Consider the following 13,192-nt stretch of genomic DNA (forward strand, 5'->3'; position numbering starts at 1 on the left):
CAATATGCAATGCCCCTCCCCCCTTGAGGCTGGTTCTATTGTTGTTAAACAAAAGTTTGGTCCCAAGGAAAATATCTGTTACCAGAAGTAGTAGGTACACATAATGTCTACAGTACAGAAAAGTTTATGTATATGATATAATAGTTGGACATGACAAGAGCCAATTGGGCATAATCAAAAAGAAGAGAATTAGTCCTTGCTCTTCAAGGAGTCTGGGTAGCATTACCATTCACACACAAGGGTAATTTAGGTGGATCTCTTTTCCAGTCTCCTCCAAGGATGGGATTTCCCACCTCTCTCTGAGCCAAAAATGGGATGGATGAAAACTGTTTCAGCTCAATTCAGATGAGAGATTTTTATTGAAAGAGAAATCCAGCAGCAATGATAGCAACACAGAAACACACAAAGCTTCACAATATCAGCGGCTTCTAGATTCCCAGATAAAAGCTGTAGCCAAGAGAGCCTTTCTATACATGACATAGAGACTGAACATTTTTCTTTCATATGTCCCTCTTGTTTTCCATATTCTTCTTTCCATCCATATGAGATCATTACAAAGCTTTCTACTGGGCAAGACATGTTCGTAGACCTTATATAATTCTCTGGTCGAAACAAAAGGCTTTGTTCATTTATGGAACGCTGTTCCTTGATCAGTGTTACCGTAATTTCTCACCATTGGCATTCAGTAGACATGAACTTGATTAGGTCTATGAAATACCACTGTATGATACAATTTCAAAGTTAGAAATTTGGGAACCTAAATTTTTCAAAAAGAGTTCCTGGAAGAAAATCTTTTAATGATTTTGAAATAACAAGAACTCTCAATTTTCTGAAATACATAGTTTATCTGAGTATATTGAATCCCTATTTGAGAAAGAGGGTTAGAGAAAGAGGGGGGGAGGGAGAGAGGAGGGGCGGGAGGAAGAGGGAGAGGAAAAGGGAGGTGGAAAGGGAGAGGGGGAGAGAGAGAGAGGGTGGGGAGAGAGATTGAGCTGTCAAAGGTTATTGGATTATTCTGGCTCTGGATTCTCTTCCATGATGGACTGCACTTTCATTCTAGAACAAAGCTACATGAGTAATTAATCTTTAACCGGCCGAACAAACTCCCTTCCACAGAGCTGTTCGTAGCTTCTCCGACACTAGAAAAATTAACTACAATAGACATGTTTCACAAGTATTGCACTTCGCAAATGTTAGAATAGAGTTCATTCTCTAAACCTGGGGTTGGCAAACTTCTTCTGTAAAGGCCTAGATGACAAGTATTTTTGGCTTTGTGGGCCAAATGGTCTCTGTTGCAACTAGTCAACTCTGCCGCTGTAGCATGAAAATAGCCATAGGCGCTATGTAATGGAACAAGCATAACTGTGTTCCAAAAAAATTTTTATTTATGGACACTGAAACTTGAATTTCATACAATTTGCAACTGTCATGAAATACTTCTCTCTCGATTCTTTTTTTTTTTTTTTTAATTTTTTTTTTCAACGTTTATTTATTTTTGGGACAGAGAGAGACAGAGCATGAACGGGGGAGGGGCAGAGAGAGAGGGAGACACAGCATCGGAAACAGGCTCCAGGCTCCGAGCCATCAGCCCAGAGCCCGACGTGGGGCTCGAACTCCCGGACCGCGAGATCGTGACCTGGCTGAAGTCGGACGCTTCACCGACTGCGCCACCCAGGCGCCCCACGATTCTTTTTTCAAAAAAAAAAAATTCCTTAGTTGATGAGCCGTGAAAAAAAAAAACAGATGAGGGGCCAGATTTGGCCTGTGGGACTGAGTTTGAGAGTCATACCCTAAACTGATGGAAGCGCGGAAACATCCAGTCTCCAAGGCAGAGATGGGTTTGAATATTGGATCTGCCATCCACTAGTTGTGTGACCTTGGACAAGTTATGTGACATGCTTAAAACCACGTCCTCATCTGTAAGATGAGTCTGGAGATAGTTTTTCCATAGAATTGTGAAAAAATTAAATGAAGTACCATACACATGTTTAGCATATGCCCGGTCACAGTGAATGTAATTAACTACTATCATTTAGGAAAGCCACAAAGCCTTCACTTTCCCCAAACTGCTGCCCCACACTAGGATTTATGGCAGGATTTTATGAAGACAGCCTGTATCAGGCCCATTCTTAAGAGTCATCCCCAAGTCCTCATTCTCTCACCTTTCCCATTCAGTTCTTCAGCAAATCACAGCTACTCCACACTCAAAATTTATCTAGAATTTGACCACTTCCCTACAACTGGCACCCTGATCCCGGCCACTGTCAACTTACGCCTCGTCTTCCTGTTCCCACACTTATTTTCCACAGAGGTGCTCTTAAAATAGAACCCAAACTCACTTTATTCCTCTGCTCAAATGTCTCTGATTGTTCACTCCTAGGAAAATTGTAGGCCCTTACCAGACAAGCCCTCAGATCTACACGTTTCCCCCTTGCTTCCTCAGCACCAACCATAATGGCCTCACTATTCTTCAAGCACGTCAATGTTGCTCCCACGTCTCACTTAATAGTTGTTGGTATTTCTTTCTGGAATGTTCCTTCCCCAGATAACCAAGTGTTTTCAATGTTGCTACTTCTTTTAGGTCTGTGCTCAGCTATAACCTTGTCAGAAAAGCATTCTGTCACTCCTTAACTCTATTTTCCTACTGGGTGACTGTGCTACCGTGTCCGGCCATATTTCATATTTATTTGTAGACTGAATGCCTCCTCCTGCTAGAATGTAAACTTACGAAAGCAGGCTTTGTGTGTCTTGTTCACAGTTGTATCCTCAGTGTGCAGAACATTGCCTGGCACAGAGTAGTTTCAGATTTGTTTGAGTGAATAAATCAATGAACTTGGGCTACTCTAAAAGATTTTGAAAAATGAGAGCTTTTAAGTAATGTCCTTATATTGATTAGAATATATGTTTGATGGTTACTGGAGGGGAGGTGAGCGGGAGGATGGGTTAAATAGGTGATGAGGATTAAGGAGGGCACTTTGTGATGAGCACCAGCTGTTGTATGTAAGTGATGAATCACTACATTCTACGCCTAAAAATAATATTGCACTGTATGTTGACTGCAATTTAGGTGAAAGCTTGTAGAAAAAATTAAAACATAAAAGGGAATTATGTTTGACTACATATAAATAACAGCAGCTTCACGACAAATTAATTTCTTTATTATCTGAAATTCTGGAGGTAGGTGTTTCAGGGCAATGCTCTACGAGGCTGTCCAGGTAACCGGGCTTCCCCTACTTTGTTGCTCATGTTCCCAAAAGAGTATTGTCTGTGTCTGAATGGTCCGAGGTAGCACTCCATCAAATGCATGTTCTAAGCAAAAGGAGGGAGGAAGGGGTAAGGAGACCACACAGAGACTTCACTTAAGGACACCTTCTATAAATCAGACAAAACATTTCCACTCACTTCCCATTTAAAACTCAATCACATGACTATGCCCAGGGGCAGGAAGAGGTGGAATATATAGTCTTTATTCTGGGTGGCCATTTCCCCAACTAAAACTCCGCAGCTCTGTCTCGATAAGGGGAAGAGGGCAAATAGATATTGGGGAGGGATTAGTCTTTGTCACAGTTCTCTATATTTTTCTTACCCTCCTTCCAAAAGGTGTAGCCAAACTGAAGAGGCTTTCCCTACAGCCCTGCTTCTTGGCCCACGTGTTGGAGAGATTGCCTGGGCTGTTGATATTCTTTTGCTAGAAAAGATGCTAGGACACTGTCTTTTAGTTGAATCAAATTTATCAATTGAATTGATACATTTAAAAAATTAACTTATTATCTGCAAATATATAATCGGGCCAATTATTACAAATTACTTAGGCAAGAAAGTCTTACCCAGATAGAATGGAAGGAAGGAAAGGCTGTCTTTTCTGGCTATGGTATCTCAAGAGAAGAAAGGCAGTGGAGACAGATCAAAGATCCTAGGGCATTTATCTCATAGTTTTCTAGGAAAGCATCCTAGTTGGAGGTAGGATTATGTGGTTAAAATATCTAGACTGTTATAGGTAGGGTGACCATAAGTCCCAATTTGTCTAGGATTGTCCTGATTTATGTTTATTACCCCAGTATAATTATTACTAGCTCTCCTACTGACTTCCAAAAGTATACTGGACTTGATAATAAATTATACGGTCACCCTAGTTTGGAAGCTTGAGAAAAACTGAAGCCAGTGGCTGCTTTGTTTGGCATAGCAGGGGGAGGAAGCAAGAACCTAGTAAGCATAAGAGTGAAGACCCAAAGACAGTGAGGGAGGTGGTTGTATGTATGAGCCTAAGTCAGTGTCTCTGGCTCTCCAAGGCCTGCCTGAAGCCTGCAAGGGAGCCAGAAGCACTCACATGCCCAGGTGAGGAAATCCTGGAGTCAAAATTAACTGGAGAGACACATCTATGAAAACTATAGAAAATTCTAGGGGCACCTGCGTGGCTCAGTCAGTTAAGCATCCGACTTCAGCTCAGATCATGATCTCAAAGTTCATGGGTTCACATATCACATTTAATGGGCTACTTAACTGGGGAATCTATATAGAATATGTGCATTAAAGTTATTAAAAAGGTAAAGATGTCTATTCTTATACCTCTTGTTCAAGGATACATGGAACTTTCTAGCCAATGCAATAAAACAGAAGAAAAAATGAAGTATAATATAAAGGATTATATTCACTGTAACAGATTCTCTTTACCCAAATGGCAACAGTATTTCTGGTTCCACACGCTCTTCTAGAACCTTGCCACCTTTCTCCCATCAAGAGAAGTCTATGCCGGCAACATTCGTGGTTTTCCCAGCTAACGGGTTGTTAATAGCACTGCTGTGTGACTTCTGAATCTAGGTCATAGAAAGCAATAGAGTTTCTCTCCGGGCATACTCTAGACTAGCCCTGAGTTCCCATGTAAGAAATCCAGTTCTCTGAAATTGCCACATTAGAATGATCACATGGAGAGAACACACATAGAGGCTTCTGGGAAGCCTTAGGTATTCCAGACCTCTGCCTTTGGAGTCTTTCCAGCACAGGTACCAGACCTGTAAGTGAGCAAGCCACAACATTCGGAAACTATATTAAGACTTTTGATATATTTGACTATTAAATATTGGCATGGGGGATGCCCAGTTTTTGTTTAGGATGCAGAAATCTAGAAAGAGAATTGTTTCCACACTCTGAGTATTCAAAAAGAAAGAAAGAGAGAAAGAGCCAGATAATTTGCAAAAATCCTAACGTTATTTGAATCTATCATTGATTAGTGGCCTCCAAAAAGACATTATCTATGTCCTGACTCCCCAAACCTGTGGGCGTCACCTTATTTGGAAAAAGGGTCTCTGCAGATGTAATGAAAGATCTCAAGATGAGACCGTCCTGGATTATCTGGGCGGGCCCTACGTCTAACAAGTGACCCTGTAAGAAAAGGAAATTCTAACAGAAAGACGAGGGGGGAAAAAAAAACCAGAAGAGAAAACCATGTGAAGACGGAGGCAGAGACTGGAGTTATGAAGCTTCGAGGCAAGGAATGCCAAGGGTCTGTGGCAACCACCAAAGACTGGAATGCAGGTATGTGACGCATTCTCATTCAGAGCCTCCAGAGGGAAACGACTGTGCCAACACCTTGATTTCAGACTTCTGGCCTCCAGAAAACGGCAAGAGAATAAATTTCTGTTGTTTTAAGTCACCAGCTTGGCGGTAATTGGCTATCACGGCCACAGGAGACTCACACCCCATCAGAGAGCTAAGACTGCAGGCAGCCAATTCACCCCAAATCTAAGGAAAAACAGGTGCCTCCAAAGAGAGACGCTTAGCTGGGGCAGACACTGGAAGCTATGCAAGTTAGGAAGAAGAAGTCGCCTAAAATGCTTAACAAATTATCAAAGGCCTAATATAAGCTAGCCTCAGAATGTAGGCTCATTACACAGTACAATTCCAATATTCAGGAAATTTAACATCGACACAACACTTTCATCTGGCATAAGGCGCATGTTGACAATTTTCAAATTGGCCTAATATCTTTCACAACAATTTTTCTTTTTCTTATCCAGGATCCTGGTTAGGATTGTGCCTTCCTGTACTTTGGGCTCCTTAAATCTGGGACAGCTCCTGAACCCTTCTTTATTTTCCTACCATTGGCATTTTTTATTAAGTTTCAAATCTTAATTCCAGTATAGTTAACATACAGTGTTATGTGAGTTTCAGGTGTGCAATACAGTGATTCAACAATTCTATACGTTACTCAGTGCTCATCACGGTAAGTGTTCTCTTAATCCCTCTCACCTATCTCACCCATCCCCCCATCCCCACCCCAGGAACGTTTGTTAAGACTCTGTTTCTTAGTTAAGACTCTGTGTCTTAGTATGTCTCTCACTTTTTCCCCCCTTTGTTCATTTGTTTTGTTTCTTGAATTCCACATGAGTGAAGTCATGTGGTATTCGTGTTCCTCTGACTTATTTCACTTAGCATTATTCTCTTTAGCTCCATCCACATTGTTGCAAATGGCAAGATTTCATTCTTTTTTTATGGCTGAATAATGTTCCATTGTATATACATACCATCTCTTTATATACTCATCTATGGATGGACACTACCGTTGGCATTTTTTTCTTTTTTTTAAATTTATTTCTTTTTTAAAATTTACATCCAAGTTAGTTAGCGTACAGTGCAATAATGATTTCAGGAGTAGAATCCAGTGTTTCATCACCTGCATATTACACCCAGTGCTCATCCCAACGAGATGATCCCCTCCTTAACACGCTTGCCCATCCAAAACCCCTCCAGCAACCCTCTGTTTGTTCTCTATATTTAAGAGTCTCTGATGTTTTATGCCCCTCCCTGTTTTTATATTATTTTTGCTTTCCTTCCCTTATGTTCATCTGTTTTCTATCTTAAATTCCACATGAGGGAAGTCATACAATGTCTGTCTTTCTCTGACTAATTTCGCTTAGCATAATACACTGTAGTTCTATCCACATTGTTGCAAATGGCAAGATTTCATTCTTTTTTTTTTAATTTCTTTTTAATGTTTATTTATTTTTGAGAGAGAGAGACAGTGGAAGCAGAGGAGGGGCAGAGAGAGAGGGAGACACAGAATCCGAAGCAGGCTCCAGGTTCCGAGCTGTCAGCACAGAGCCCGATGTGGGGCTCGAACCCACAAACCATGAGATCATGACCTGAGCCGAAGTCGGACGCTCAACTGACTGAGCCACCCAGGCGCCCCAAGATTTCATTCTTTTTTGATCGCCAAGTAATATTCCATTGTATATACTTATATACCACATCTTCTTTATCCATTCATCCATCGATGGACATTTGATCTCTTTCCATACTTTGGCTTTTGTTGATAGCATTGCTATAAACACTGGAGTGCATATGTCCCTTCAAAACAGCACTCCTATATCCTTTGGATAAATACCCAGTATTTGCTGGCTTGTATGGTAGTTCTATTTTTACTTTTTTCAAAAAATTTTTTTTAACATTTATTTATTTTTGAGACAGAGAGAGACAGAGCATGAACGGGGGAGGGGCAGAGAGAGAGGGAGACACAGAATCGGAAGCAGGCTCCAGGCTCTGAGCCGTCAGCCCAGAGCCCGACGCAGGGCTCGAACTCACGGACTGCGAGATCGTGACCTGAGCTGAAGTCTGACGCTTAACCAACTGAGCCATCCAGGTGCCCCTATTTTTACTTTTTTGAGGAACCTCCATACTGTTTTCCAGTGTGGCTGCACCAGAATATTTTGCATTCCCACCAGCAGTGCAAAACAGATCCTCTTTCTCCATATCCTCGCCAACATCTGTTGTTGCCTGAGTTGTTAATGTTAGCCATTCTGACAGGTGTGAGGTGGTATCTCATTGTGGTTTTGATTTGTATTTCCCTGATGATGACTGTTGTTGAGCATTTTTTCATGTGTCAGTTGGCCATCTGGATGTCTTCTTTGGAGAAATGTCTATTCATGTCTTTTGCCCATTTCTGCACTGGATTATTCGTGTTTTGGGTGTTGAGTTTGATAAGTTCTTCACAAATTTTGGATACTAATTCTTTATATGATACGTCATTTGCAAAAATCTTCTCCCATTCCATTGGTTGCCTTTCAGTTTTGCTGATTGTTTCCTTTGCCATGCAGAAGCTTTTTATCTTGATGAGGTCTCAATAGTTCATTTTTGCTTTTGTTTCCCTTGCCTCCGGAGACATGTCAAGCAAGAAGTTGCTGCAGCTGAGGTCAAAGAGGTTTTTGCCTGCTTTTGCCTCTAGGATTTTGATGGTTTCCTGTCTCATGTTTAGGTCTTTCATCCATTTTATTTTTGTGCATGGTGTAAGAAAGGGGTCCTAATTTATTCTTCTGCATGTCGCTGTCCAGTTTTCCCAACACCATTCCCAACACTGTTTTTATTCCATTGGATATTCTTTCCTGCTTTGTCAGAGATTAGTTGGCTATACGTTTGTGGGTTCATTTCTGGGTTCTCTATTCTGTTCCATTGATTTATGTGTCGGTTTTTGTGCCAGTACCATACCGTCTTGATGATTTTGTAATACAGCTTGAAATCCGGGATTGTGATGCCTCAGCTTTGGTTTTCTTTTTCCGGATTGCTTTAGCTATTCAGGGTCTTTTCTGGTTCTGTATAAATTTTAGGTTGTTTGTTCTAGCTCTGTGAAGAATAATGCTGTTATTTTGATAGGGATTGCATTGAATATGTAGATTGCTTTGGGTAGTATTGACATTTTAACAATATTTGTTCTTCTAATCCATGAGAATGGAATGTTTTTCCATTTGTGTGTGTGTGTGTGTGTGTGTGTGTGTGTCTTCTTCAATTTCTTTCATAAGCTTTCTATACTTTTCCGTGTGTAGATTTTTCACCTCTTTGTACCATTGGCATTTCTAAAGAACGTGAGCCAGTTATTCGTAACATGTTTCTCACTTCAGCTCTGATTGTTTTCTCATGATTAGATTCAAGACTATGCATTTGGGGCAGGAATTTCACATGAATGATGAAATGACCTATTGGTGTATTACATCAGTTTCCCATTTTTGGCCATGTTAAGTTGAATCAAGTTCAGTTAAGGTGGTGACCACCAGATTTCCTCATTGTACCTGCCATTTTCTCTTTGTAATCAATAACCTCTGGGGACATACTTTGAAACTTTGTAAAAATCTACCAATAACTCTAACATCCACTGATGGGGTCTTTTGACTAAATAATTACTTTGATGCAAAATGGTCCATTTTTCCCTCTACATTTACTAATTGACATCTATTATACAGAGATTTCCCTCATCACCCTCCCACATTCTCCCCCTCCACTTGCCCCCTCTACCCTCATCCCTTGATTTTCTTAGTGCAGATTCAAAAAAGTGATAAATCCCAACAGGGTTTAGCCTGAGTTCATTTCTCTTGAACTCTGGAATAAGTTCAGCAGTCATTGAAAGTCGCATGCCTTTGACCGTCAGAGTTTCTGCCTGGATGGCCTGAGGACTTGTAGCTACATGTATCAAAGCTATGCTTCTCTTCCGGGGGGGGGGGGGGGGTAGTGGGTGAAGAGTAACACACCCTTACATTAAATATCAGGAAATACACTAACATGACTAACAGGTTAGTAAGACGGCTATGTATACTTGGAAATTGTTTTTAATAGATAATTGGCATGTTAAACAATTACATTGCTCCCTGCAAGGCTGTTTCCATCTAATAAATGAGGGTTTTATGCTATTTTCATTTTTTTCTTCTAGATGATTTTGAAAGGTATTCTGCCCCACTAAATTGGTTGTCGCTATAGACTACTCAGTAGACATCAGTTTGCAACACATATCTAAAATATAAGTTTAAGGGGGACCTGGGTAGCTCAGTGGGTTAAGCGTTGGACTTTGGCTCAGGTCATGATCTCATGGTTCGTGAGTTCAAGCCCCGCCCCGGGCTCTCTACTATCGGCACAGATCCTGCTTTGGATCCTCTGTCCCTCTCTCTTCCCCTCTCTCTCTGCCCCTCCTCCACTTGTTCTGTCTCTCTCTCTCTCTCAAAAAAGTAAAGAAACTTTAAAAAATAAATATTAAAATATAAGTTTAAGAATGTCTGAATATATTTTGATTGAAGCATCTAGTGATGCTGTGACTCTGGCAACCCTCACACCCCCCCCCCCCCCCCCCCCCCCCCAGCTCTGAGCTAAACCCTTTCTGGGAATTGCCCTCAGCCAAGAAGAGCCACTCTACCTTCCTTCCTGGAATAGCTCACAGTACAGGACTGGACAGGTTGGGGCCCTACTGGCCAACACCCTTGCCTCAAGGCAGGCCCACACTTAAGGGTCTTCTCAGCTCAGAGCTCCCAATAGGACTGCACCTCATTTCAGCTTCTCCTACTCAATCCTATTTCGTCCACGCAGGTGTTGAGGCCCACATCAGTCCCCAGCAAACGACCACCTGCAACTCTCTGTCAAACAGAGTCTGTTTCCCAGAGAAACTGACCTCGGTCAGCTTTGGAAGACCCAGATTTAAAGAACAGTCCTGGGGCGCCTGGGTGGCTCAGTCAGTTGAGCATCCGACTTCGGCTCAGGTCATGATCTCACAATCCATGTGTTCGAGCCCCGCGTCGGGCTCTGTGCTGACAGCTCAGAGCCTGGAGCCTGCTTCGGATTCTGTCTCCCTCTCTCTCGATCCCTCCCCCGCTCATGCTCTGTCTCTCTCTCTCTCTCTCAAAAATAAATAAATAAAAACATTTTAAAGAACAGTCCTATTAATAGGTTAGTATGTTTTTTTGTGTCAGTCAGAGGACTATTTTATTTACCTGATCTCAGGAAGAGATAATTTTGGGTTGCTCTTTCTGTTTGTTTCACATCACAATAGCAGAGTATTTTTGGAAAATGGGAAAGTAAATAAAACTCAGAACTCACAGTTTTAAAACTTGTTGCCAGTGTAGTCTTATATTTAGAAAATAAAAGATGTTATTTATGTATTTTCTGTCTCTTTCACTAACTTTTAAAAGAAAGCAATAAACATTAAAATAATGACGTGTGAAAAAGAGAGAACTAAAAATAAAAGTGGAAGAATTGGTAGCAGTATCTGAACTTCACCCTGTTCAGGTTCAATTACGGAAAACATTTTACATATATAATTTTCTAAGACTCTAAGATTCTACCGTGATTTACATAATGTTATTATGTAATGAATATTTTTTATTTATTTTTGAGAGACAGAGAGAGAGAGAGAGAGCGAAAGACAGAGAGCGAGCAGGGGAGGGGCAGAGAGAGAGGGAGACACAGAATCTGAAGCAGGCTCCAGGCTCTGAGCTGTCGGCATAGAGCCCGACGTGGGGCTCAAACCCATGAGCCGTGAGATCATGACCTGAACTGAAGTTGGACACTTAACCGACTGAGCCACCCAGGTGCCCCTACCTTGCTTTACAATTGAACTACAAGTTGGGAAAGTAATTAATGAAATGCTGAAATATTGAGTATTTAAGGGCCTCTCTCTTTACACAAATACATTTCATTTCACCCCTATATCATGAGGTAAGCATTATCGTCCCGATTTCATGAGCAAGAACACTACATTTCAGAAAAATTAGGTAGGTCTTCTAGATCCATAAAACAGTAGGTGGTGGAGTCTGAATTTAATTCGGATCTGCCTCATTTTAGGATTCTTGTCATGACCTAACTCCGTGGTGTGTGTTTCTAAACAAAAGAATGAGCTGGACAGGACCACAGAGCCTTGCTCTAGGTTGACAGTGGGAAAGGATCATGATTTTTTTCGTAGTTCAAAGTAGCTTTTTTGGGTTTGACCCAATAGCAATCAAAGTATAGGAGATATTCTTTTTTAAAATTTTTTAAATGTTTCCTTATTTTTGAGAGAGAGAGAATGAGTGGGGGTGGGGCAGAGAGACAGAGGGGGAGACCCAGAATCTGAAGCAGGCTTCAGGCTCTGAGCTGTCAGCACCGAGCCTGACGCGGGGCTCGAACTTGGGAATGGCGAGATGGTACCCTAGTTGGAAGTCAGATGCTTAACCGGCTGAGCCACCGTGGCGCCCCAGGAGATACTCTTGAGATAAGCATTCCAATGGGTGAACACAGCAGCCGGTGGCTCCTTTGTTTGTTACAGAGGCATGCTAGAGGTCTGGGGGGGCTAAGCAAGCTGTGAGTGAGGTGTCTGCCAGGTCAGAGGGGCACAGGCCTGTGTGCTTCCTGCTTTTACACCAGCAGCCACGTCAGCATTCGATAAGCACGAACAACACGCACAACTATTTATGGCAATAATTCTGAAACCATGCCGACGTTCTGAGCCTTGAAGTTCCCTGCCAACACTGGGCATTAACACCCTCACCTCACTCTGGGTCTTGGGACATAGAAGTTTCCACGTCTGCTTGGACTAGCTTGTTCATGGCCTCCCTCACGAAGGCAAAAGTCCTAACCACTTGGTGAAAGTGTCACGTCAGTAACAAGAATTCATATAACAAATGTAGTATTTGTATTTATAAGTGATTTCAATTACATAGAACAATAAATTCCATTACTTGATGAGAATTTACCCATTAAAAAAAATCAAATACATCAATCAGTCACAGTGGGCCAGTGCTGAGGTTGACAAATTCACAGAAGTTCAGAGTTTTACAATTTAAAATAGAACATAATACTACATCATTCAAGCCTCTTTAGAGATGGTAAATAAAAATTAGAACAGTTTGGATTGTTTAGATCACCTAGTTTTTTAAAAAACAATTTCTTTTAAGTTTATTTATTTTGAGAGAGGGAGCATGAGCTGGGAAGGGGCAGAGAGAGAGGAAGAGAGAGAATCCCAAGCAGGCTCTGCACTGTCAGCACAGAGCCCGATGTGGGGCTCAAACTCACGAACTGTGAGATCATGACTTGAGCAGAAATCAAAAGGTGGACTCTTAACCGACTGAGCCACCCAGGCACCCCTGTGCAGTTCTTTGTATGGCAATTATACATCCAAAAATTGTTTTTTAAGGGGCACCTGGGTGGCTCAGTCAGTTAAGCACCTGACTCTTGATTTCGGCTCAGGTCATGACCTCATGGTCGTGGGATTGAGCTCTGGCATGGAGCCTGGTTAGGATTCTCTCTCTCCCTCTTCCTCTGCTTCTGTCTCTCTCTCTCTCTCTCAAAAAAAAAAAATAATTTAATTTAGTCTAATTTAAAAAAAGAACTGCACATATTTAATATGTATAATTTGATGAGTTTGGACATATGCCAACACCTGTGACACCATCACCATAATCTAGGTAAT

This window comes from Prionailurus bengalensis, chromosome B4 (assembly GCF_016509475.1).
Source record: "Prionailurus bengalensis isolate Pbe53 chromosome B4, Fcat_Pben_1.1_paternal_pri, whole genome shotgun sequence".
NCBI lineage: Eukaryota > Metazoa > Chordata > Mammalia > Carnivora > Felidae > Prionailurus > Prionailurus bengalensis.